This window comes from Apus apus, chromosome 11 (assembly GCF_020740795.1).
Source record: "Apus apus isolate bApuApu2 chromosome 11, bApuApu2.pri.cur, whole genome shotgun sequence".
NCBI lineage: Eukaryota > Metazoa > Chordata > Aves > Apodiformes > Apodidae > Apus > Apus apus.
Genome location: NC_067292.1, coordinates 16346125 through 16373129, shown reverse-complemented (window position 1 = coordinate 16373129; position 27005 = coordinate 16346125). Strand labels below are relative to the sequence as shown.

The 27005-nt window shown below is 40.1% G+C and overlaps 1 long non-coding RNA gene across 2 annotated transcripts in view; it reads left to right on the top strand.

Moving 5' to 3' along the window:
* Window positions 1–26607, top strand: part of LOC127389250 (uncharacterized) — a 67583-nt gene extending 40976 nt beyond the window's left edge. The window contains exons 3-5 of one of the 2 annotated variants that reach the window (XR_007890604.1): window positions 17745–17938; window positions 22124–22285; window positions 26511–26607. This is a non-coding gene — a long non-coding RNA (uncharacterized LOC127389250). The remainder of the gene's footprint in view (window positions 1–17744; window positions 17939–22123; window positions 22286–26510) is intronic. The other variant, XR_007890603.1, reaches the window with a different exon arrangement.
* Window positions 26608–27005: the final 398 nt, after the last annotated feature.

The window sequence follows — 27005 nt, the reverse complement described above, 5'->3', positions numbered from 1 at the left end:
TGGCTCCACTGGTCTGTGGTCAAAGTGTTAGGCAGCAGTTTTTATTAACTGTAATAACAATATTGCAGAGATGGCCAATTTAAACTGAAGTTCTAGCACAGCCTTGCATTTCACAGCTGATTCATATTGACGAGCGCTGCTTAGCCTGTGAACTGTGAGCTGCTGGAATGAGCAGAGGGGCTGCGGTTTTCTTTCAAGTTACAGGATCCAAAGGCAGCAGTAATTGTTTTTGAAATGTTTCTTTTTATTATTATTAAATAAGTTCATTGTATGCGTTGAAACCTGGATCATTCCTGCTCTGATTTGCTTCCCTTTTCACTGCCAGGCCTGAAGTGCAGGAGCAGCGTGTGTGTTTTGGATTGCTTCTAAGCCATAATAAAAATACCCTTTCTGCAGGGAGAGGGTGCCATCCCTGCCGTTCCCTCAGGAATGTGTAGTCCATAATTAGCCAGGATTTCCAACTCAGAGTGCTAAATGGAAGAGACAGGATGAACAAGAAACCCAACAAAATAACTAGATTTTATTTAAGCTAACATAAAAGTGCACAAATATGTTAGTCACATATCATGACAGATTCTAGCCCAGCCTAATTCAGTTTTTCAAGTGTGTATTGGCATAGGGAGTCAAAGACTCTTTGAAAAGATGTGCTAACAAAGTAAGGCACTTTACCAACTGTCAGGAACTGCTTTGAAACACATCCTTACCTCTAGGTACTTTTTACCTGGAGGATGTACACTGTGCATGCTCTCTGCAGCTTAAAGGCCCCAGGCTTGTGTAGCAGCAGTTACTGTATCTTCCAAAAACCTCTCGCAAATTATCACATATGTGCCTTGCAGCACCAGGCTGTTTGCTCAGCAGGCAAACACAATGTGGCAGCATTATTAAATTTCCATGAAGTTTACCAAATTTGCAGGATCAGTAGGGTGGGCCCAACAGGGAAGCTCTCCTACTGCCTGCAGCACCTTTAAAGCAGCTGATGGTGCTGCTGATACTTTGCATTCTGCTGTTACTCTGCTGCTGTAGCCATCTACTTAATCTCCACAGCAAAGATTAGTTTATTCGATTAAGTCTGTTCCCTATAGACCATCTCTGTAGCTCCTTGGAAGGCATCAAGACTGTCTCTCCAACCTTTTACCAGCTAAAAAGATTCAATAAAGTAATCTTTTCCCCCCTCCTTTTATACAATTGGAAAATAAATTGAAAATGAATTTCAGTTATTGCTTGTGTTTTAAATATGAGATAAAGGTCAGCCCCCTCTAGCTATCTCCATAGATGGAGATTAACATGAGCATGTTCCATTATAAAATCATATAGCAGTTTTGTAAATCTGTCAAGTCATCTACAAATATATAATTAGTCTGTTAGATTTTGAAATCAATAAACAATGACTTTTCAGTCCTGTGCCTAGAAAGCTTTGCTGGAGAGTGCTTTAGGCGTAGGAGACCAAGTAGCAAATTGTTTGCCCTGTATACATTAAGTTATTCTCTGGATCTCTTTAGATGTCGAAGGTTAATTGAAAATTAGGTGTATATGTGCTTTTTAATTACCTCTTTTTTGGTCATCTTCTTTTTAACTCCACTTAGGAAAAGAAGCCAATTTTACACTTGGATCTTTTTGTTAAAGCAGGGTGTCAAACAGTGGATGTTCGAAGTGTAAACTTCCCATTTTTCTTTTCCTGGTTGGCTGCAGTGAGGGGGTGCCTGGGAATGTTTGTAAGGCAACATTCAGAGACATATTTATACAAGGCATGTGTTCACCGTTTGTCATCACTGTCACAGAACATGATTTCCTGGGTCAGAAAATTGACTTCAAAGCTTGACCCTGAAGATTTGACTTGCCTGTTTGCTTATTCTGGTTCAAGATGTGATGTCAAAAGCTGTCCTATTAGTGGCACCTTTTCACATTTAGTTTGCTCAGGTTGATAATAATGATACTGGAAGGACCGTATTTTGATGTTGAAAGAGATAGGGGAAGGAGCACTGCTGAAATGGATGGTGTTGACAGTAGGAGGTGAGATTGGGGAAAAAAAAAAAAGACACTAAAATGTGTATATTACCTTAAGTGGCAACATTCCTTTGTTACAATGCTGTAGTGCCTTGTGAAATTAATTTTATTGGTGCATCCTGTTCCTAAATTAAGATATTATTTAATACAGCATGGGTGCTGTTTATAGTACATCCATATGTATGGTTTGAATGCAGTTTTTAAAGTGGATTATTTAGAATGCACTGATTAGAATGGATTACACAATGCTTATCTTAAATATTCATTTTAGTGCTGAATTTTGATAGGCAGAAATTAATTGTTTCTGAAGTCTATTTGCTTTAGAAATAGACTAGTATGTTTTATGTCCAGCTCTCAAAATCAGAGCTGCTATCCTTCGTCTCCTCGTTCTGTTAGTGTGGCATTACTACAAATTGGTGGATATACATAAGGTTCTGTCAGAATCCAGGGATCTCAAAGAAGAAAACATTTTCAAATTAGATTATTGAAACACTTAACAAGAAGACACTTGTGGCAGGATAAATGTCAAATCAATAACTTAATGCTCACAATTGAGTATCCTGGGTTTTAGCTAATGATTACCTGTGTATCGATCTACCTTGTGACACCAGAGTACAGAAATATTGTATTCTTTATTTTTAAAATCGAAAGGGAAAGGAAATCTCATGCAGCATAACATCTAAATCAGTGACAGGTTTCACAGCTTGCTGGTAGCATGACATGGTAGAATCCACTAGTGTCATTTGTTGCTAGTAAAATTAAAATAGACGGGCTTCCATATTAATACGCCCTCGTAACAATTCCTTTCTGTAAGGTCATACTGTCCAAGTTTCCAAGGGACTTGGCTGGCACAGACCACAGTGGAATGTAAAGTAGCCAGTGTGTAAGGTCACTCACAGAGGAGAATCTCGACCACAAGCCGAGCTTAGGGTGCACACTCCATCAGCCCTTGACCTGCTGTAGTGTGTGTTCACAATAGGATTCACTTGTCAATTTAGAACACTTAGTAATAATTTCATTCCCTGTGTTTGATTTGTTTTATAATTTTACAGGGACTAGCACTCACATCTGCCCTACTATTTATTTTTTTCCGTCTCTCCATTTTAGCTGGTGCAAAATTCCTGTTGCATTAAGATCCAGGATTTATAGAGTTGTCCATTTCTTCCCGAAGTGTTTGTGGGTACTGATCCCATCCCACTGTCAGGCGACAGCTGAGGTTGCCTCTCTGTGGCCAGCAGTGCTTTTTTGGGGGGGACTTGCTTGGTGCAGTCTGGCAAGAGACAGTGCTGCTGTTGTGGGGGTCTGCAAGCTTCTAAGCCTCATAATTGTAATTTCAGTCATATGAATTAAGTTGTATTGGTTTTTAGGGGTTTTTGTCTTTTCGTTTCTTGATGTTCACAGTATGATGTGTCAGGGTTCTGGGGGTTTATTTGGGGTTTTTGTTGTTTTAAATAGTTTTTTCTGATGCAGTTTATTAAAAAAGCTCTAAGTAGCTTCCAGAGCCTCTGGTGTCTTCAGCTGATCTTGCAGTAGAATGAGGGGGTTTCCAGGGAGGGGAGCAGGTGAGAGAGACTGGCTGAGAAATCACAGCATAGTCAGGGCTGGGGCAAATCTGGAGTGGTGCTCTCTTGGCAATGGTTGCTTTAATCCTGGGGCAAATATAATGATTTTCAAATTATTATTGGTTTCACTTTTTGTGCTCTATAGAATTTTAGTTCCAGAATGCAACTGAATAGGTAAATTTTCATGTGTTTTTTTTGTTGTTGTTGTTACACAGTAGCTATTTCAGAATACTAGCACATGCCCAGCAGTAGGAAAAGCAGACCAACTTTTGGCAGAATAGCCATGTGTGTAAATCAGGGCAACAGATATGTCTGTGATCTGCAGAACCTGCACTTTCTGATTGTGTGCAATTTATATTGTGCAAAGAAAATATATAGCAGACGTGTAGTAGCCCTGTAGAAACAGTAAATACACGATCTTCGTGTTGTTTCTTCCACCCATCTCTTGTCAAATGAACAAAAGATTCTGACACCTTTCCAATGAAGATGTGTTTTGAGGGGGGGAAAGATGTAGAACTAAATCAGTAAAAAAACCCTATGAGGTGTGACACACACACACACTTCAGCTGTAACTAGAGAATTTTGTCTTCGAGGAAAGTCACCTTGACTTTAAAAACTAAAAAAGTCCTGAATGATATGTTAATTATGATGCATCTCTGACTAAATGGTTGAGTAAGTTTTCAAGCACACTCCTTGCTTAAACAGTTCTCATGAAGTTCTTCCTTCCTTGCCTTTTTTTTTTTTTTTTTTTTTTTTTTTTCACTCCTTCTAAACAGAGTTGGTTGGTCAAGTTGATCTCTTGTTTGAAATTCAATCAAGGGCATTAAAGTGTAAACCAGTTGGAAAAACAAAGAGCTTAGGGAAATCATTTGCTTAAACAACAACAAACAAGCACTGGTAATCTTCTTACAGAAATTAATGAAGGGAAAACCCCCTCAGCTTGGGTGGATAATGATCCTTAGCTATCATGTAACAAGCCTAGAAGGTTTAGGGAGAAGGTGAAAATTAAGCAAGCTGGATTAAACTGAACTTCCACAGAAACAAAAAGAAATTCAGGATAAAGATCAGTTCTCCCAATTTGAGTTTGAAAAGTACTTCTGACCTGGAAGGAGCTTAATCCTTTATGCAAATCTGGTTTAAAGTTAAGTTTTTGTCTCAGAATGCTTTTTATTTCTACTGTATGGCTAATAAACACTTTAAAATAATTTAGACAACTGTCTTGTTAATAGTTTCTTAGTGCAATGAAAGCTTTTTCATCAGCTAGAGCTATAAAACTGGTAAATGTAAAAATATGTTTACCTTTATCTTCTCATGATTGTCTTTAATGCTTATTCTTTACTAATTAATCTCTTCAAATTATTTAACCACAAAATGGAGATCTCTTCACATTAGAGCCTACCCCAGAGGATATTCTTAAGGGACTTCCTGATAACTCAACAAAATTTAATTAGTTTTCTCAGTACCTAATAATGATAGGAGCTACCTTCATTTCCACTAAGAAACTGAACTTCCATTTCAGTGAGTTCCCACTGAAACAAATAAGCTACTGTTACATCATGTATACTTTTATTTACAAAATAGTAAAAAATAGTAACAGCTATTTCAGTAAAAGTTTTTCTATCGTCCAGTCTCTGTTTGATGTGGGAAAAGATCACTGAACACTGCAGTTAATTATCCCCTCTTCTCTATTCCTCCAAAAAAAAAAAAAAAAAAAGTTCAACTTGTCTTCTGTTTTTTCCCTTTTCTTGGGCCTCATCACTGCTTAAGGTTTTTTTAAGCAAAGTGATGGAAATACAAGTTTTGTAACTCTGCTAGGCCAGGTGGAACAATTGTCTGTCCAAATATCACATGAAAACTTTACTAACTACATGAAAAAAGTGGTATCTGGGGATCTGGGCTCTGTCTCTAGGTAGACCCTAGGGGAAGCCAGTTGGCAGTCCTCACAGAATCACTTCACCCACCCTCAACTCAGTCCTCAACTCAGTTGTAGGTAGGTGTTCATTTAGGCTCCAAGCCCATGAGCACTTACAGGCATACTCAGATTTATGGGACCATTTGCAGAGGGTCAAGTTAAGGGCATAGCTAGGCATGCCTTTGCAGGGCTGGAGCACTGCCTTTTCCAGTCATACCTAGCTCACCTGTTTTCAGAGGAATGGTGACATCAAGAGGTAAAAGAATTTCAGGACATCAACTGGACAGGTCTAAAATGTACTACATGGTATGAAGCCTGCTGCAAAATATTATTTCATCTTGAGGAATGGGGCAGGTGTGTGTGTGTGCAGGGGAAAATTGCCTTTAAAATCAGAGCAGTAATCATTACTTTAAAGGCCTGATGGCCTCCTTTCACAGAATTTCTCCTGGCTTATTCTGAAAGACATTTAAAGTGTTAAGTAATATGAAGTCAATGAAGCTGGTGATACTTTGAAGTTCTTAGAGACTGATTGTTTTACATTTCAGTGTAGATTAGATCAGACTGAGCAGAAGTCACTTCATATGAAATATCCTCGAGTGTGTAATCTATTGATTTAATTTTGTAGCCTCAATCTAGAATTTAAGTGAGAAGTCTGAAATAAGAAGTCCTTCACATTTACTTCATTGAATCTCTCTTCATGGTTCTTCAATAACTCACTTACAAACAGATAGGAAATTGTACAGAATTTGAAAGCACAAGTAGCTGTCTAAAATATTCCAGTTAAAATCTGTTTATTCCTGTTCCTTCTAAAAGAGCTTCCAAGAATATTAGAAGGATTTTTTTTTATATTGTGCTTCAAACAATTATCATATCAGTGTTTACAGAATTTTTGAAATAAAAAGCCCAGACTTGCACAAGACTTGCCCTCAGATCTCTCTTAACTAAGAAGAAGGTATGCCTTTAACAGAGCATTTCTGAGAAGCTGCTTCCCTTTCAACCTTATTAATATAGAAACAGAGTTACAGTAAACCATGTTTCTTTAAACAGGCATAGTTACAGTCCTTATCTGGTCCCCGTATCTATAACCTTGAGCACTTCCAACTCTGTAAGGCATTTGCTCTCAGAAATCCCTGCCCAGGAGGGCAGTGCAATTGTCCTTGTTCAACAGTGAGAGAACTGGGGCACAGTCTTGAGTCCTGATCCTCAAAGATACTCAGATGGTTAATACAATTCTTACAAAAATGTAGAAATCTTACTTATTTTCATTGAGAGTTAGGACCCTAACAGGAGTATGGTTTCTAAATACATTTGAGCATCCTGGCCTAAATGATCAAGAGATTCTTATATAGAAGGGATTTGCATTGGGTTTTCCAGATCTGAGGCTTGATACTTTAACTTCTGGGCCTCTCTCTTCTGTAACCGTGCTCCTGCAAATTAATGCCCCAGTCTTACTGTGGAGTAGATGAAATAGAGACATGAAATATGGTCATGGTTAGTGATGCAAGTGTCCCTTGTAACCATTACATGGCATACCTTGCATTTTCTAATTTGTTTCAGCATCTAGTAAACCTTGGATGTGAACCAAGAGGCTTTCAACCGTCCTAATAAATATGAACCCATCCATATAATGGCTAGTCAGGTCCAGGATTGCTGTCTGCATTCCCTTGAAGTCCTAATCATTTTGAATGCAAGGTGTGATTGGTCCAGTGTAATCAGAGTCAAATGGCTCTTAAGACAACTTTTTGTCTAGGCTTGTAATGGCAGGACAAGGGGCAGTGCTTTTAAACTCAAAGAGGTACATTTAGACGAGATAGAAGGAAGAAATTTTTTTCTATGAGAGTAGTAAAACACTGGCACAGGTTGCCCAGAAAGATGGTAGTTGCTGCATCCCTGGAAACATTCAAGGTTAGGTTGGACTGGGCGTGAGCAACCTGATCTATTTGAAGATGTCCCTGCTTACTGCAGGACATTGGACTGGATGGCCTTTGAAGGCCCCTTCCAACCCAAACCATTCTGTGGTAAGTGGGGAATGTTGACTATTACGGTAAATGTTTTCATACTCAATTTCATTGAATCTACAAAGCACAAGGGGAAACAATCCAAGTACTTCAGAAGCAAATTCCAGTGTCCAAAAGTAGGAGTGAGTAGTTAGTAATAATCTAACCTATAAAAACGTTCCCTGTGCTAGGGGCTCAAGCCTGGGAGGGGCTATGATCATCAAGGACAATTTAGTATGTTCTGCTTCAGACTCCGAGAGGCCCAAAAGGCCTTGGGTTTTCTATGAGAAACCTCTGTCTAGTTTAGCAGGAACTCTTGCATGATTCCAAAAGGTACCTATAATGTTCTAACTGACAGTGGTTTTGCTGGTTCCTGTTTGATGCTGTGTTTTGCATGCTACTCCATGTGGGAGCTTTCCTAAGTTCATTATTACTGCAGAGCTGGCTGTTCTGACTGAGAAAAAGATCAAGCTGGGAGGAATGCTCTAAACCTGATGCTGCTTTGTGGTCAGATAGAGCTGTACTATAGACCACATAGAAACAACATTTAAATAAAAGGTCTTTCACTTCTGGTTTCTTGCCACTATCTGAGTAGCTTATTGCAGGACTGAGAAAGCATCATCTTAATAGTATCTTGCTATAGCTGTTCTCTGGGACCTTAAAGTGTTCCTGGGCATTTGTGGAATCTAGATACCTTTCTGTAAATCTAGATACCTTGCCTGTAAATCAGGAGCAGTGGTGTGGTCTTTGAGGAAAAAGCTAATAAACAGGGGAATAAAAGGTTAGTAGGTATATGCTTTGGACATAATTGTAATGTATAATATGCTTACAATGTGTAATTATTCCATTTCTACAGAGGAGAGAACTGAGGCACTAAAAATGACACGTGTAGTGTGAGCAAGGGTTTAGGGACAAAATCAGTCTTTTCTTTTCCTGTAAGCCTCAAGAAAACTGCCCTGCTCTTCTGCTTCATTCATAATAATACATGTATGATCACTCCAGTATTTTCCTAGTGTGATTCTCATGTTGTTTTGATCTTCTTTAAATACCTTTGTTATCCACTTAACGATAGTTAAAAATCACTTGAATTCTGTGTACACTGCAAATCCATACTTTGGGAGGAAGTTTTAAAATATCTCGTATGTCTGATTTTTTATTTAAAATACAGTTTTCAGTTAATTCACATTTAATAACCTCTACAATGCATAACTATGATTGCAGACTGCAGCCTCAATTTTTCACATTTATGGGCTTTCTTGTATATTAATCTAATGAAAAGTAAAGATTGGGCAGTTGCATGTAAAACTTCATAAATAATAGTGCTTGAGGCTGCTGCCTGAGTTGTGAAAGAAACAGTGTTTTTCTCCTGTGATATGAAGCTTTAAGGACTTTTAAGGACTAATGTCCTGATCAAGAAGGAATGCTTTAATAAGCATCCATGTTAGAGGGTTTGTGCTGTGTAAGCTTGGTACAGACCATATGGGCAAAAAGGCACATTGTGTGGTGACAACTGCCCTGCTTGTCATCCCCAATCATACTTGCTCTAATCCTTGTTTTAATTTACTCTGCTTGTACAGCACCAATCCTGCCAGTGCGGTCCTTAGGGTCCCTTCATTCCTGCCATTTATGACAAGGAATATGCAAAGGCACAATTATTCATCCACTAAGGTGACAGAGAAGGGCTCTGCTTGGGAATATGTTCCCAGACTTGCAGCATCATAATGTCAGTTGTTAAAGCACTTTGCAGTTGCAAACAATTCTTGAGAGACTTTTTTTTGTTGTTTATTTTCTAAAATAGAAATAATTTTGAGCACAGAAGAGCTAAGACTAAATTAATCCTTCTTGAATAAGAAGTGCAGTGCTGGAAAGTTTTTATATATAATGTTCTCCACGCTTTGCCTTTTATTCAAATGGATGGGGTTTTTTTTGTCTTTCCCCCTTCTCTTAATTATTGTGCTCTTATCATTTGTTTAACTTCAGACAAAGGATAGTATGTTGAGCCACCCTTATTAAGTCTTACAGATTATATATTGTTTATATTCTGCTGTACACCACATTCCTAAACAGACAAAAAAAAAAAGGCAAAAAAAAAGAGCCAACAAAAACCCCTCAAGTGTACCATTCAGCCTCTCAAGTCCATGATGTATTTAATTTGCTACGGTCAGAGCAATTTTAACAATGCCTTTCATTTTCTTATAGCCTAAAATGATTTTCTTTCTGTGAGGCCATTCTCCAAAACTTCTCTTCCCCTTTCAGGGTATCATTTGCAATTTAAAGCTAACCTGGTGAGTGTACTCACAATAGGCTTGCCCATAAAATGGTTCAAGGCCTGCCTGCATGCCTAATGAGGTTGATGTTGAGCTATTTAGCTCTTTGTCCTTCCATAATATCTACTTAATGCAGTTCAATGGGAGTGGATTGTTAGAAGCATTAAAGATTCTATTAAGTCTTTACTAAAGCCACTCTATTCTAGTCCAGCTGTATAGTGGCAAGAGCATTAAATTTGAGAATGTAGTGGGAACAAGGGGCCTGAAAAAGCACCTATAAAAAAAGGACAAATTTCCTAACGAAGTAAGACCACACTCAATTTAAGACCTGTTACTTTTGTATCTAGATCTAAAGAGTTTCTCAATGTGCATCTCACACTGTTCTGAATTAACTCTAGTTTCCCTTAGTGGATGAACAAGGTTCAGTTTTAAGTCTTCATTCATTTCCAAAGCATGTGAGTAATTTTTACTTCACCACACTGTTGAAAACACGTAACTTTAAAATTTTAATCTCAGAGAAGCTAACAAATTCTTGCCAAGGCCTCCTTTCAGATAACATTTAAATGCAATGCCTTTTCCCATTTGCTTAAATACTGTAATGAGATTGGTCTGCATCATGAATTCAGAAATCTGCACTTCGGGGGAAGATAACACTTCTGACAAAAAAAAAAAAAATTCATTCGGTGCATTGTTTTGCTGAAGGGGTTGGGTTTTTATCAGGCCTGTATGGTGCAAGCCACCAGCATTGAGAAGAGGGAAGAAAAAAGAAAAACAACAACAACAAAAACAAACAACAAAAAACCCCCCACAAAACAGAAGAAGGGGTAGAATGGCCAGGATTTCACACAGTTGGCATTGACTTGGCTTGAAGAGGCAAGCACTAAGCTGTCTTTTCAACCATAGTAAAAACCCTCCATCTGGCCACCCTAAAACTCTGTTAGCTTGTTCAACTCGCTGTCGGCTGATTGGGCTTTGTGAAGCAGAAGTAACAACATCAATAGTATAAACCCTTGCCACTTGAGAGTATTACATTTCATTTCATGCTTGACTTAATCAAAACTGGGGAAATGAAATTTACACCTTTTTGATGTTCTTTTCCCTGCTGTTTAAGGAGAAGAATCTTAACCCATTTGATCTTCACATGCACCCAATAAATGACCAAATATGCCGAGCTGCCAAAAGCAGACGGCTGCCAGTTGCCAGTTTATGTCAGGTCACTGTGAGAGAGCTTAATGCTCTTGAGTTTCATACCAAATACCTCAATTTGCAGTATGGTATTTTGGTTGCAGTGTCAACAATTTAAGTCCCCTCCCTATTAATATTAAACTGTTATAAAGAAAGCAAAAATGTCATTTCTACTGGAGGGAAATATGTTAGAAGGCGGCTGTTGCGTGACAGAGTCAGGAGAGAGTGACAGATGAAATGAAGCTGGGTTTGAATTGCTTCTTCAAACCCTTGACATTTGTTCCTTTCTTTTCTGGCTCTGATCTACACGATATACATAGTTGTTGTTGTTGTTGTTTCTGCTAATAACAAGACAGTGCAGTGCCAGATTAGAGACTGAGTGAGTGAAAAATGGGACTGGCGATAACATTTTCCCTGTGCCTGGGGGGAAGCTCATTAAGCAGGAGATCAGATCGCTACCAAAATACATGCATAAGTAAAATCAACAACTAGCAAAGTTCTCTCCTGCAACTTGCTGAGGGAGCAAGCTTTTGATTCAGCAAAAACGGGCCTGGAAAGAGGTTTTGCGTCTTTGCTGCTCTCCTTGCTACTGAGTTCCACTGTGCTCCTTGGACTTCCTGGCCAACCTGTAGCTGTGGGAGAGCTAGTGAGCTGTTGTCACCACCTGGGCTGAGATCGACCTGCACGGAAAAACCAACACACACCACAACAGGTTTCAGCCTTTCCTGGTGCCATCCTGATCTCTTAAAAGACCTTTCGCCTTTTGTCAAGGGCCCTTGTTTATGACTTGATGAAAACATTTGTAAGAGATCATCAAATACTGATACATTCCGAGGGATAATATCCCATTTGTTAAATATAAATTAACATTAACACAGATCCCCCGTCGCAAAAAAGGCAAAGGGTTTTGACACCTTTTCTGTAGGACAGGCTGGGCCCCAGCAAAGAAAGCCAAGGGCCTGTAAAGGAACTTGTCCCGAATGGTGATCCTCAGGCTCTTATGTGACAAGGTACATAGTTTCTATTCAGGAACAGGCAGATTATCGGTTACTATAGTTTCCCTAATGCTCAAATGGAGCTAAGGCCTAAGCTGAACAGAATAGGTTAAAAGGTGCCGATGTTTGGGCCTGTGAAACCACATGTTGAGAGTCAGAGACCAAACAAAACAAAGAGCACATCTCTCTGGTCTTTGATGTCTTCTCTGAGGGACCCAGAGTGAGAAAAATGCAGCCGTGCCCCTGCGCCCAGCCGGGCTGGTCAGGCCCGGGCGCTGCTGGGGAGCCCAGGGCCTGACAGAACGGGGGAGCCAGGGCCTGACAGAACGGGGGAGCCCAGGGCCTGACAGAACGGGGGAGCCAGGGCCTGACAGAAGGGGGGAGCCAGGGCCTGACAGAACTGGGGAGCCCAGGGCCTGACAGAACTGGGGAGCCCAGGGCCTGACAGAACGGGGGAGCCCAGGGCCTGACAGAACGGGGGAGCCAGGGCCTGACAGAACGGGGGAGCCCAGGGCCTGACAGAACAGGGGAGCCCAGGGCCTGACAGAACGGGGGAGCCCAGGGCCTGACAGAACGGGGGAGCCCAGGGCCTGACAGAACGGGGGAGCCAGGGCCTGACAGAACTGGGGAGCCCAGGCCTGACAGCACCCGGGAGCCCAGGGCCTGACAGAACTGGGGAGCCCAGGGCCTGACAGAACGGGGGAGCCAGGGCCTGACAGAACGGGGGAGCCCAGGGCCTGACAGAACGGGGGAGCCCAGGGCCTGACAGAACCGGGAGCCCAGGGCCTGACAGAACGGGGGAGCCAGGGCCTGACAGAACGGGGGAGCCCAGGGCCTGACAGAACGGGGGAGCCAGGGCCTGACAGAACCGGGGAGCCCAGGGCCTGACAGAATGGGGGAGCCCAGGGCCTGACAGAACCGGGGAGCCCAGGGCCTGACAGAATGGGGGAGCCCAGGGCCTGACAGAACCGGGGAGCCCAGGGCCTGACAGAACCGGGAGCCCAGGGCCTGACAGCACCCGGGAGCCCAGGGCCCTGCATCAGCTGGTGCTCCTGGCCCTCAGCTGCAGAGGTGGGGTGTGCCCAGAGCTGAGCCATGGGAGGCTGTCACAACCAGCCTCTGAAAATCCTTCTAACCACACACGTTTATTCTCCCCATTTTTCCCCCTACAAGACACGTGCTGTGGTCTCAAACACAAACAAACTCCGGACCCTTGAAGCACTAAGTTTAGCTAGACTTAATTTTCTGTTTTCTGCATGTGTTTCCTTTTAATCTGTTCTCTAGTTTTCTGTTGTGCGCTTTAAAAACTCTTTACGGCACTTCAGCTAACATCTGTTTATTTCACTGCTTGCCTCAGCGTCTGCTTTGAATCCGCCATGGAGCTGGTGCAGCCACTGCTCTGTGCTTCTTGCATGAATCAGAGATTCTGCTTCTTTTTTCAGTTTGTGAGTATACGGTGTTTTCAAACAATTCATATTCACCATAAAAATGTTCCATGAAGGATATCCCCTGATAGCACAAGCAATGCTTTTGCATTTTTCATAAGCAGGATTAAAATGCCCACTACTTGCACTCATTATGTAGGTTTCCTCCATTCTGTTGAAACTCGCTTTAGTATTTGAATTTTTTATTAAAACTCTTGTAAGCAAGATAAATGTGCATTGGCACTAAAGGGAGACTGCCAGCTTTGATAGGTTATATTGCCACAATTTGCTGCTGCTCTTTAAGTATTCCAGCACTTGAGATCCAAGTATTATGCAAAACAAAATGAATCAGCACCTGCATCTTTTAAAATAATAGAATTCATGAATTCTAAAGTTTTATCAGTGTTATTGTAATTCCAATTGTCGTTGGTTCTTTATACCATTATAGAAAAATATCTAATTGTAACAACTGTATTCCTATAGTGAACATATTACTTGAATTCAAACCCTAACAATGGCAATAGGATAACTGTCCTTGAATTTCAGCCTTTTGTGATACATCAATAGGCTTACAATGTGCTGAATTAGCAGGCATATTAATGGGCAGATGCAGCACCAGCCCATTCTTTTTACCCAAATCTTCTTATGCAAATACCCCATGAATCCAGTTCAAAGAGCTAGCTTTAAAATGAGCTTCTACACACATTCAGATGGGTCCTTTCACAACTGGCAATGGGACTTAGATAGAAAGTGACATGAGAAAAGTTTAGACACTTGTTTTTATAACTGAACATGATCTTGTTATCATAATCTGATACTGGTAACTGGCATGGTCTGGTTGTAGAATTTTAAGCCTTTAACAGAGGGAGATAATCTAGGCCTTTGTGCTACAATGTACTGAATCCTGCACTTGGTGAAAGCTATCATTGAGAATCGCAGTTCATGCTTTTTCAAACAAAACTTTTAACGTGCCTTTAACTGGTGAGCTCATAACAAGGGCACATAAAAAGGTTGCATGATTTTAGAATAAATAACCAAATAAACAGGTTTTGTTTGCTTGTTGAACTAAATGGTAATGAGGTCATTATTAAAAATGCTAATGCACGGCAGCATTGCTAGTAAAAGTTAATGTATTTTGTGATCTTTCTTTTGTTTCCTGTGTTTCTTGTGATTATTTCTCATGGGCAGCATCTGGGTGAGAGTGTTTTTTTGTGATTTAATTGCAAATTTAGGAAAATTTGCCAAAGGAAAGGAAGGGGAAAAGTTTTACTAAATGTTTGATGTTGAAGCTTCTTCCTTTAAAGTTGTTTTAAATTTCCCTGCCATTTTAAAGAAAACCTGTGGTTTTCTAGGTGGTGGCTTGGAATTTTTTAAAATCTGTTGATTTTAAGAAGTTCAAAAGCTAGTGAGAAGGAATTTCATGTTGACATTTCCCATACACACTGACCCAGCTTCATGAAAGCAATGTTTCCTACAGAATATTCCATAGGAAGTATAAAGACAACCAAGAATCGATTCTCAGCTGGAGCAAATTGGCATAACTAATTGCCTTCTGTGGGTCTGGTTAGCACTGTTTCAGCCTTGGCCAGTGTGTGGAGTTGATAGATGTAGATAATTTAAACTACATGAGATTACTGTAAAAAATGAGGGTGGAAAGAATCTGTTCTTTTATCAGTGCATTTAGAGAATCACCATGTGTATTAGTCTAGTCCTGTACAGCATTATTGATTGGTTTATCTTTTATAATTTGTTTCTGAAATTAATATTTATAGTGTGTTCTGAAGCATTAATGAGGTGATTCTTATACCAAGATCCTTAGTGCAATAGATGAGCATAAAAGCAAGCCTATCTCTTAAATAGTTATTATCAGAGCCACATAGCAATTTCCTACAGACACATACTGGCCAAAAATATTATGGGTTGTGCTTGATAGCCTCCATGGAGGAATGCTTTATTAAGATTTAATGGTAGCAAACATGAGAGTTACACTGAGTCTTCTTCTGGACACTTTGTGTTTCAGCAGAACTTAGCAGCATTATTTAGGGACATGACTACATTTGGTGAGTGCTTTGCTTTTTAGAATCATTTTCAATTTACTGTAAACCTGCAATAACAAACTGATGTGCTGAGAGGATATCTCAGATTAATGTACAGGTACACAGAGGACTTCATTCTGAATTCAGATGTAAGTAAGTAGACACTTCCTGTCTCAGAAGTCCGGTCCATCACCATTGATCCTGTTGAGCTGCCTTACCCTGCAATACATTTCATCTTTCAATTTAATGGCTTGCTTATCAGAAAATGTAGTTAAATGTAAAGGGGACTCATGAGGACAGTTCACTGGGAGATGGGAATCTGCTCCAAAGACTCTGTTTCTCTAAGGATCTCCTTCTGGGAAACATCAGCCACCTCAGCCCCACTCTTTAGGAGAGGCTTTTCAGGGACTTTGTCAAATGTGTGCTCCTAGAGCACAAAATATCTGTGCATCTTTTGTGAGATGGGAAAGTATTTGTATAGATCTGTCTGTGTCAAAGTTAGTCTATGAGACTCTTTTGAGTGGAGCTGAAGTGATCAAACTTGCCCTTTTTGCTATATCTGGAAATGTTTAACCACAGCATGGAAAAAGACATGGAAGGAAGTCATTCTAGGAGAACCACTGAAAGGGTGAAGTGTCAGAGGTAATGCATGAGAGAAACTGAAATGGGACAGAACAATAAAATGCCTGGAGGACAAACTGCATGGTAGAGTGGAAGGAGAGGGAGATGTGGAATCATCTAGAACCATCAGTATCACACTGTCAAACTGTATGATATGTAAAAGAGGATCAGAAAATTTAGTGTCAATTAATGGCTGATAACATCATCCAGAGAGCAGAACAAATGAAAAGAAACTCCAGCCTCTGTTCATTGGTGTGGAAATTATTTTAAGGTTTTGTGCCTCATTTTACCAGTCTGTTAAATGGGGACAGTAATAGCAGCTCTTTGAAAATGGATTTGGGGGCTCAGAATGCAAATTCTCAAGACCACATAACCTGCTGGTGACCATTGCTTTACTGCAGTTCACTAACAGGGAGTTCACATTTTGTAATGTCAACAGTAACAAAGGCAAGGAGAAGCAGATTGTAAAAACAAAATTAATTTGAATGAGTTTCAGTCCCATTAATGTGTCTGTTGTGCTTCAACAGACATACCTGAGTAGGGAGGAGACAAAAACAACATTTATGCATTTTAGAATTTATTTTATGATAAGTAGAGTGGCTGTGAACGTGGTTTTGTACAGCAAAGTGGAATTTAATATGATGGCATGAAAATCAAGTCCTCAAGTCCTTTTCTAGAGGAACAGATACTCTCTGAAAACAGAGTTTAATGATGGTGGAAACTACCTGCAATTTTAAGTACAATTTTCAAAATGCATTTTAAAAAGAGGTTCAGGGGCAAGGTGAATAATTTCTGTAAATCAAAACCAAATAAAAAAATTGCAGCCAAACCATATTTTGCAAATGAAAGGGAATTTTTTGACAATTTGAAATAAAAAACTTCTAGTTTCCAAATGGATTTTTCCATAAAACTGAAATCAGCCCTCCTCAAAGAAAAAGTTTTCGGTATCATTCCTGTCACTGTTCTCATTGACTTTTAGGCATTTTAGTACTTCAAGAAACTGGGACAAACATGTTTTGGTGCTTTGAGGAGCTGTATCCTACAATGTTTGAGATAAGCCTTAGTTTGTCCTACAGACAAAGCTGAAATTCATCCCCAAGAGATTCAAATTCTTGATTTTGCCATTTTGACATCTGGTGCTGAAATAATAGTTTCATGCCTGCTTTTCTATTTCTTTTTGTGCACAGGAGGATTTATATATATATATTTTTTATGTTCATTTTTCAAATCTCTTTCCAGGGAGCAGTTTGGCATGCTTTGGGCCCTCTCAGCAAACCAGCATTTTCTAACTACAGGTGTTCACACAGCAGTAACGTTGCACTGTGCTGCATTCCAACCGGAACACAAAAATGAATTATACTCACAAAATATGCCAATGTTCCCAGTCTCTCCCCTTCATCAGGGCTGAAGTGTTAGTGTACTCTGCTAAATCCCAGTCAACAATAAAAGAATCATGAGCAGTACGAACGGAATTGTTTCTCTGCCAAGTGGAGTGCAACGAGGCTTTGCTGTTTGATGAACAGCTGTAAATACTCCAGGTTCCCCCACTGCATTCGGGCTGTGTAGATAGTAACGCTGATGCTTTCTCTCTAACATCTCCAGAGTCACTGTCATTACACTCAGTTTGCCGCAGTTTTATTGTTCCTTTCTGCTTTTCTTACCTTCTAGGTATGATACGCAGTACCATATAGCAACTACAATCACAGCCTGAGCTAATCCCACCCTTTCTCTGTCATTTCAGGACAGAATTTTACAGCAAAACCAGCATTCCTTCCATTTAAATGCCATCTAGGGGGATTTCCACATGCAGGGAACACTTCAGAATTGAGTGACCTCTTCCAAGTCATTACAAGAAGGTGGTGTTCAACAATGCAATCCAAATCATCTTATTCGGCATGTGTGTTTCAGCTTGTGGCTTTCCCTTACACCTGACAGGTAGGGAATAAAATATTTATTTACTTAGTCATAACTAACTTCTGTTTTCTGCTATGTAGCACTAAGGATTTACATGGCTGTGTTTAGGCATGGCATCAGATTAAAAGCTGTCATGTAACAGTGTGGTTCTTTTGCATGGGTAACTTTTGAGTCTGCATGTAAGCCCCGTGCTATGTGTGCCTGTGGGATAGAGTAGAATCAGAGAATCATTAAGGTTGGAAGGGACCTTAAAGATCATCAAGTTCCACCTCCCCTGCCATGAGCAGGGAATCCTACCACTTGGTCAGGTTGAACCAAACCTCGTCCAACCTGGCCTTGAAAACCTCCAGGGATGGGGCATCAACAGCCTCGCTGGGCAACCTATTCCAGTTCCTCACCGCTCTTATAGTGAAGAATTTCTTCTTAATATCTAACCTAAATCTCCCCTCTCTCACTTTAAAAATAATTGCTTCACTGTTTATGATAGTCCTACAAATACATACTTTATATAGCAGACTGACAGAGAGGAGAAGGGAGATTGGCTCCTTAATCCAGGATCTCTGAAGGAGGATGGAAAAAACAATCTGAACATGTTACAGTAATTCAAATCCCTGTAAATACTCTGTTGAATACTGAAAACCATGTAAAATTATTATTGCTCCCAAGGCAGCCTATAAATACTGTTATTGTATTGGCTGAATCCAAACATAAAATATTTTCTCCTTGATTTGTAAGAGTTGACAGATATAATAGGCACCACTAGCCAACTCTTAATCTTGGTTTTAAGATTTAGATTTGTTCTAGATGTTAGAATTAACCCTGGTTAGAATACATGATAGATTTCTATTCTACAAGAGAAATATCCCCTCTTCAGAAGAAATCCCCTTCTTAAATCATCTAGTCTGTGACATCCCCTTAATCCCTTTATTTTTCTCGAATTTAGCATAAATACTTCCCTTTTTAACACCTCCATCTGTTTGTTCTACTTTTCTGCCTTGGTTCCTGTCTGTGATGCATTGAGCTCTCTTTTCAGTCAGAAGGGCATTAGCTAAAGCAGTAGTTTCCCAGAGTTGGTGCCAGAGAAGTAGACTTAATGTCTTGAGAATGGTAAAAGACATAAATATCCAGAGACACATATTGATCTGTGTGCATGCAGGAGTGGAGACGGATGGGTGGGTAGATGGGCAATGCAAACAGATAAATAAAACAGCCAGGGAATGTACATATGTATCTATCAGAAAAGTCATAGAACTCTAAAATGCTCTCACTAATAGTCTGGTTAATGAATACAAATGCAGTACAAACTCAAGCAAGCTTAATACTTACAATGGTTCATTCCCAGGCATCTATGGAGCGGTAAGGAGGAGAATTAACATAGGATTATCATATTTTACACAGGCATACTTTCCAGTCCTTTTAAGAGTACTTTAAGGACAGATCTAGAGTCTAAGTATTTGGAAGTAAGAATCACTATAGTTGTGAAAACCACTTAGCTATAATTCTTTTGAATCACTTGCTGAATGACACAACTGCATGTTCAGTTGATTTCTATATAATGAAATAAGCCATTTTAATTTTTAAATCTGGGAAGATAGCAGCAGTCTGTAAGCCATCCTAAATATTTAGCAAACTTTCATTCGATTAACTAAGTGTGTTTGGCACTACAAGGAGCTGCCCACAACTTTAATACTATCAAAAATCTGTTCTGAGAGGGACTGGTAAAAGATCTGTGTGCTTTCCTGAGCTCCAGGATTCAGCAGATTTGTGAGGCACATTCCACAGATGTCGGAGGTTTTATGCAGGTACAGTCAAGTATCTGTAAGATCACCTGGTTGTGTTATGCAGTTGTCTGACAATGTTGGCTGTGATTTCATGACTGTTAATATCCAATCTCTGTGCTATCAAAGCACTCGGGGTGTAAATTTGATTGGGATAAAGGGAAAGCACATGATTACATTTCTGGATACTTGGGTTAGCTTACAACATGCAGTTTGTGCTGGCTGTGGTAGGACAAACAATGTCTAATCTGGCATGAAGGCTGCTGATACAATTTTTTTAATGAGCTACAAAAATAAGATGGCAGATCTGGTGAGGTTTTCCCACAATGTCCCTTTGCATACTGTGACTAGAGTGCTTTTCATTTGGTACCAGTGATCTAAAGTCATGGGGTTTGTGTATTGTTAAATGGATCCTCAGATGACTCCTCTTATAAAAATGTAATGAAATGCCTATCTAAATATTCTTAGTATTGCTTTTGTTGAACTGGGGAGAACATTTGCTTTCTTTTCTTCATTTACTAATATTGCCTCTATTACTTATTTGCATAATTTATGGGAAGGCTTTTCAGATAATTTCAGAGTAGCTTTTGATATAGGAAAAAGTAAGTTTAGAAGACACAGGTAAGTAGAAAAGTCTGGTTTCTTCAAAGTTTTTAAGCTGTACCATACATGAAGAGCTGTTTAGGGATGCAGTGTTTTGAAGGATTTTGCTGTGTGTCATTTCTCACTTTTCTACCTCTTCTGTGTGGAGGAGAGCAAGAAGGGTAATTAGGGCAGGGCCAAACTAATTGGGGGCAGATAATCTAGCAAGAGGCAACAACTACAAGAGGCACCTTGCAAAGATTTGAAGTGCATGTACATTTCCCCTGGGAGGGTATGGCAATACTGGGAGAGGTTGAAGGTTTTCAAGTGCTGGCTAGACAAATTCATGGCTCCTCTATTGTTGCTCACAGTTCTGAGGAGATTGGAGCAGAAACCTTGAAGTTCCTCTCCGCTAACATGCCTATGATTGTGTTAGTTTGTACCTACATTGCAGGCTACCAATGAGTAGTTTGTTTACCTCAGATTTTCACTGCAAATTAGTTTTCTTTGTTGGTGAATTTTTTTCAGTGTGATTTCAATTATTTTGTACCGGGGCCAAAATTCAGCTGTGAAATAAGCTCCATGCTTCTAATACAAAAGCCACATATTCTATAACAATCACACTTCCCACAACATAGTGCCCATATTAAATGTTAAAAATCTTGCTGTTGAAATCCACCATTAAAACCAGTTGTGCATATAAGGGTCAAGAGCCTGCTTTTATATGGGCATCCTATCAGCTTTATTAAAAAAAACCAAACAACAACAAACCAAAACAAACCCTAAAATCCCCAGTAAACAAAAAAAACCCCACAAAAATCTCTCAGACTTCAGCAGAGCAGTTTCCACTCTATCTGCAGCAGGAGCAGCCTGAAATTCTGTATTCTTTCCCATGATCATCTTCAGAATTTAGCTTTAAAAGTCATTGCTGATAATTTTAGAACATTTTGAAAGGTAATGAATACCATACAGGGTTGCACCAGATGTCCTTCTGTTGTCTCCTGCTATCTGACTCTAGCTAGCAGTGAATGCTTATCAGTGTCAGAGCAGTGCGTCATCCTTTCCCTGCTATATCTTTCCAATAATCAGTGGTTCACTCTTCACTGAACTAGGTGGGATCTGAAAATGCATCTCACAGCAGTGTTCAGCACTTTGCATGTTTAAACCCATTGAAACATAGTATTAATTATGGTGGTGCATCTAATGGTGCTGTCATTATCCTCTGATGGATTTTTCCAGATAACCCAGCGACCAGATGTTCACTTGGTCAGTTTCCAAAAGAAATATGCTTTCCTATACATCTTTCATTTAGTGACTTTTTCCCAGCAATGTACTTGTAATTAAGAATCTTCTGGTTGGTTGTTGGGTCTTTTGTTTGTTTCCTTGGTTTTGTGTTTAGTTTTTGGTTTGCCTTTTTTTAGGGGGGGATGTTAGCACAACAATGAGCTCAACTGTGTTTACAATTGAACTGTTTGAAATTGCATCAGGCAATGACTCAGTCTCAGTCACTCTTCAGCTGCTCTGAGTTCTCACCCAAATGTTTGTTAAATCAGTTTTGGTCACTTTTGATTTATGGAGGCATGATTAAATAAGGAGAGCCAGAAAGTATCTGCTGCTGTTCAGGAAGCACAAGGCCTGGAAGCTGGCGGATGTTGGCCCTGCAGCAGATCAACCTTGTTGGAGCAAAGGTCATCCTCTAATGGAAAGAAAAACAAAAATAAAACTCCCATTCCACCATGAGGAGATACTGAGCTACCAGGGGGAGGAAGAGCTCCTGTAATATACCACTGTGCTACCTGTGCTGTACACATCTTTATGGTCTTTCACTCCTCTTTTCCTCCCACAGACAAATTACAAAGTCTGAAGGGCCTGTGACAGGCCTGAGCAACAATGAAATGGTCTACTGCTCAGCTCGGCCTCTGCCAGCACTGTGGCTCCTCCAGTCTTAGACTCCTCCAGCAATACCAGCTCATGCCCTGACCTATTTGGGAGCCTTCATCAACAGGAGGTAGGAGATGGTCCTCTGTTCAATTTGGTCTGGAGAGCTCGAGAGGAGCACAGAGACACAGGAGTGGAGAGACCTGCCCACTACTGGCTGTGCTCTCTTCCTGTTAGATTGAATTAGTATTTCACAGCTGATGCTAAACTCTGCATTTTCCTAATCACTGCTCTCCAGTGGTGACACTGGGTCTCTCTGTGCTGTTCCTGCACTGTTCCTCCATGGGGAGCTGACAGCCAAGTGCTGTGTATGCTTCCTCAGCACTAGAAGCTTCCCAGCCAGCTTCCAGTGGCTGGTTTGAGCATTAGTTCAAACTCTGAAACCTGGAAACTTGAGTAATTAAGCCTTGACATGGTCCTTCACTGCTTATTGAAATGCAGTGTGACATCAGTGACATTAAACTCCTGTCTTGTCAAGGTATGTGTATTTTCATTGTCTTATGCCTTCATGATTCTCTGGGAGAGGGACTGATTCTGTACTAGAGAATCTTTACAAATTGACTTTCTCCTGAGTCCTCTGGGACTGGGAAATAAGGGCAAACAGAAGTGCTGGGAAACTAGGAGGCACTACCAAGGCCTGTGTCTCACCTGTCTGACCTCCTGCAAGGGTCAGGAAAGGGCTATGCCGTGTCGTGAAGGATAGTTGGCACCAGATGAAGGAGTCTTTTCTGGAAAACCCCAGTTGAAATGATAGGAACAATTGATTTGCAGTACTGAGGGTCTGAACACCACACTTTTATTGTTAAGGAGGCACATCTCTTAGGATCTGTTTGTTGGGGCTTTTTCCATTGTGGTTTACTTCCATTTTTGCAAGTACTGTATTTAAATACAGGAATTGAAATCCCCAGTTCTATGTGGCTATGGAGTTGTCAATTTTTGTAAAGAAATCTTTTCTATTTTCTGGGTGAAGACTTAGTATTGGCCAGGTGAGCCTTTGCTGCTTGGGTTCCTGGTTTCAACTGAATTTTTTATTTTCCATTTTGTGGTAATTCTGTGATCAGACAAATGTTGTTTACAGAGGAAACCTGCTCTATATTTTTCTGTTTTATGACAACACTTTTGTTGCTCTTGTTTAAGACCATCATTAGGTGTGAAACTTCTATGTGTAATGAAATGAGAAACACCTTATTTTCAGTTTGCATTTGCATTGCAGGGTATAGGGAAAAGGGATTCCCCACTTACTGCTAACTGTGAGTCCTGAGATAATTTGCTGTTTGGTTAAAACGCAGAGAACAGCAAATCACACCCCTTGTGCTGATCAGAAGGGTGCTGTTCTGCAGCCTCAGCCATGGTTGTTGCATCTCCATCATAGTTCTTGCCTTTGCTTTTTTTAACTCTGCTTCCTCAAAAATCCCAGTGATTAGCATGCAAAATGTTGGTCTTCTAAGCTGAAGACTTACTGCTGAGTACTGTTGTCAGTTATAGCTTTGGTGTTCTCTTCAGCATCTTGAGACTAAAATCCCTAGCTAAATTCCTACCTCATTACTAAGGACCTAAAGTGTAAAGGAGCTACTTAAAAGGAAATATGCACATTGTGAACCACTTTTCTTTGTTTTCTGTTAGTTTTTGCCAGTAGCACTTATTTAAATAAAGCCTGTGGCAGCTTTTAGGCGAGAACAAGTTGTACAATACATGGGTGTGTGTCTGCATAAATTTCACTTATTTAAATTAAAAACCCAATAATTGAAAACTGTCCGGATACACTGGTTATAAATGAAAGGCTGACTCAATGTCTGCTGTGGCCATTAATGAGGCTTTCCTACGCTCCCTAATCATCTTGATTGCCTTATTGAATGAAACGTGTGACACAAACCTTCTGCAGAATCTCAGTGGTGCTCAAGCACTCGAGTTCTTTGTAGAATAAGTGGTGAGTTACTTCTGGCACCTTTTCAAATGGCAGCTCTTGAAATTTGTGGTCTTCAGTTTAATCTTCTGCCTATACGCTTAGTTTCTTAGAGCATCAGCCATCCTCAAGTTGTTAATATCTCGGCATGTGTTAATATCAGGAAAGCCATGCCAAGCCCCCCATACCATTTTGTCTGTCCAACATGAAGTCAACATACTTTCCTCAAGAGGGAATTGGCTGAAGGGGAAAACACCTGCACTGGTTCCTACTTCCATAGTCTTTTGAGCAAAGATCTGCACGTTTTTAACCAAAATGTTCATTATCTTACTTAATAAAAGTTTTATTAGTAAACAACCCAGATTTTAATAATCCTAAAGTTATTTGGGTAGCTCATTTAAACTAAGACTGTGGCCCTGTCATGCACCTAGTGAAGAAGTATTATCCTGCAGCTCTTCATACTGAGCGTGAGTACTATGAGCTTCCTGTTGATGTTTGCAGCCTCAGGAAAATGTTGAAGTTGACAATGGAAGTGGAAACGGAAATGATTGAATAAGCTTTTGAATAAGCTTTGAAAACTAAACTACTTTTCCTCCTCCTAACAGATCCTTCTGGGCATGGCTAGAAAGACATGGAGTACAATGGCAAGGAAGTCTGGTGTTCTCATACTTGTTACTGCCTATGTACATGTTTAGTGAAACTCACATGAGAATGTTAGCTAGTAGGTAACTACCTTGTTAACAGCTTGTAGGTTCTAGTATTCAGGCTTGGATTGGTTTGATTTGGTTTTAGGGACAACACTGTGCAAATTTAATCCATATCAATGAAGTAGATTTCTCTGAATGTTGTTCCTTCAATAGGCTAGACAGTTAATGTTTTTAAACTAAATTTTAACCATATGTTTTCAGTATTTTCAAATGTGGGCTTGTCCTTCTTCTCTCAATTTAGATCTTACTGAGGAAGAATGTAACTGCTCTTGCAGGTGCAAATAATAAGTGTTGGGCCTGGCTTTCTGTCCTAGTTCTGCTTCTGTAGCACCATTTCCACACCGTGCACATCTGATCAGCCCATGGGGTGCTAACATGGGGAGCTTTCATAGCTTCCCTGATGTTCTGAAGAGGACAATCTTTAAGAATTATTTTTTTTCTTATCAACATTTCAAAAGATCAACACATTTTATGATGCAATGAACTGTAATATGTGGGTGAGAGGGTGTGTTGCACATGGAAGCCCCAGTCAGGAACTGGGCTCTGTACAAACCTGTCGTCCTTCGAGATGTGGCAGTGTAAGCAAAGCATGGGGGGAGGAAATTAAGGGGCCCTGGGGGGCATTGGTGGGCCATGCAGAGAAGTGGCATAGGAGAGACAGCTGGTTAAGGGGAAAAAACACCACCAAACCCAAAACCTTCAAAAGAGGAGGAAAAGAGAATGAGGGAAGGGGGGGGACAGGAAATAGGAAAGATGCAACATGAAAACAATGAGAGGAGAAATCTATACACCACAAACAGACAAAAATAACATTGGAGAGCAAACCGTATTGGCTGGAGATGTCCATGATATACCTAGAGCATACCTGAAGCATTTGTATGTTTCTTAAGTGTTCTGCGTACATTTCTAAACTGCTTCACTAAATACTCTAAAATATGACATGCATTTCATGCAGCTGGATGAAAGTAGGATTGTATTTTGATACACCTTTATTTTTTCTTTCCTAATGTTGCAATATACACAGAGAAAGGATGTGTATTAGTTCAACAGGAACTCAGGACAACTTGTTCTATGTGAATAAAGGTGTTAGGTGTTGTGAACTATAACAACATTTCATTGTTAGACAAGAAAAGTTAAATGTATCACTTTTAGCAATCTTCCAAATTAAACAGCCAAGTTCTGCTCTTTCCTCTGTCAATATGACATAATTTTGTTTATACTGAAAAAACTGTTTTAGAGGTACATCATGAGTTGGAACAGGTTATTTAGTGTGGCAAGAATTCATAAAATGTTCTTAGAATTTTTCATTTTGTCTCAGTAAGAGGAAGTCAAACCAAACATTTTTCAGGCATATAAACCATATACTTTAAGCATACCCCTCAGTGTTGCATTTTTGGTTTTTTGTTTGTTTTGAGGGGGTTTTTGCCAAAAGCACAAAAACATTAATGAAAGACATTAGTACACAGGGGGAAAATGTATGAGGAAGAAGCTGTACATCTGTACAGGATGATTGTCTGCACACCTTGTGTTCATTACAGTGATGAACTTCAGACTTCTGTCACTCAGTGCTTCAACATTTTCTATTTAAGCTTAGTTTTGCAGTTTATTTTTAAAAAAACAAAGCAGTTAACAATCACCATCATTTGAGGACTGGATTACATTCTCCTTTTGTTTCCTCCTGATAGGACATTTCTGGTCATTTTGTCCTGTTCTGCTGAAATGCAAGTGCCCCTGAATGCTGCCCGTTGGGATGGGGAGAGCCGTCCATCCAGATGGTACCATTAAAGGTAAGTTTCTATAACGAGGTTAAATCATAAAGCACCAAGGCAGCAAACTGCTCCTGTAGCTGGAGCTTTAGGTGGCATCTTAGTCCTTTTAGGAAGCAGGTAGACTTGGCTCCACACATGTGAGTTACAAAGGGCTCTAGGTGGGGATGTCTGGTGCTGGTGACCAGCAAGGCAGGCAAGTCACTTCACAAAAAATTCCATTACAGCCTGGAGATCTTGCTGTGATGTCAGGCAGCTCTTGTGAGCCCCAACAACTCTGCAGCAGCTCTGGTTATTCTTAGAGGCACTTCCCATTCCTTAGGAAAAGCTACTGTCAGAGACTTTGTTAGCTTTTATCTTTAGAAGTGAGCATTTAAATGTTGGACTAATTTGTAGCTCATTGGCAGCTCTGCT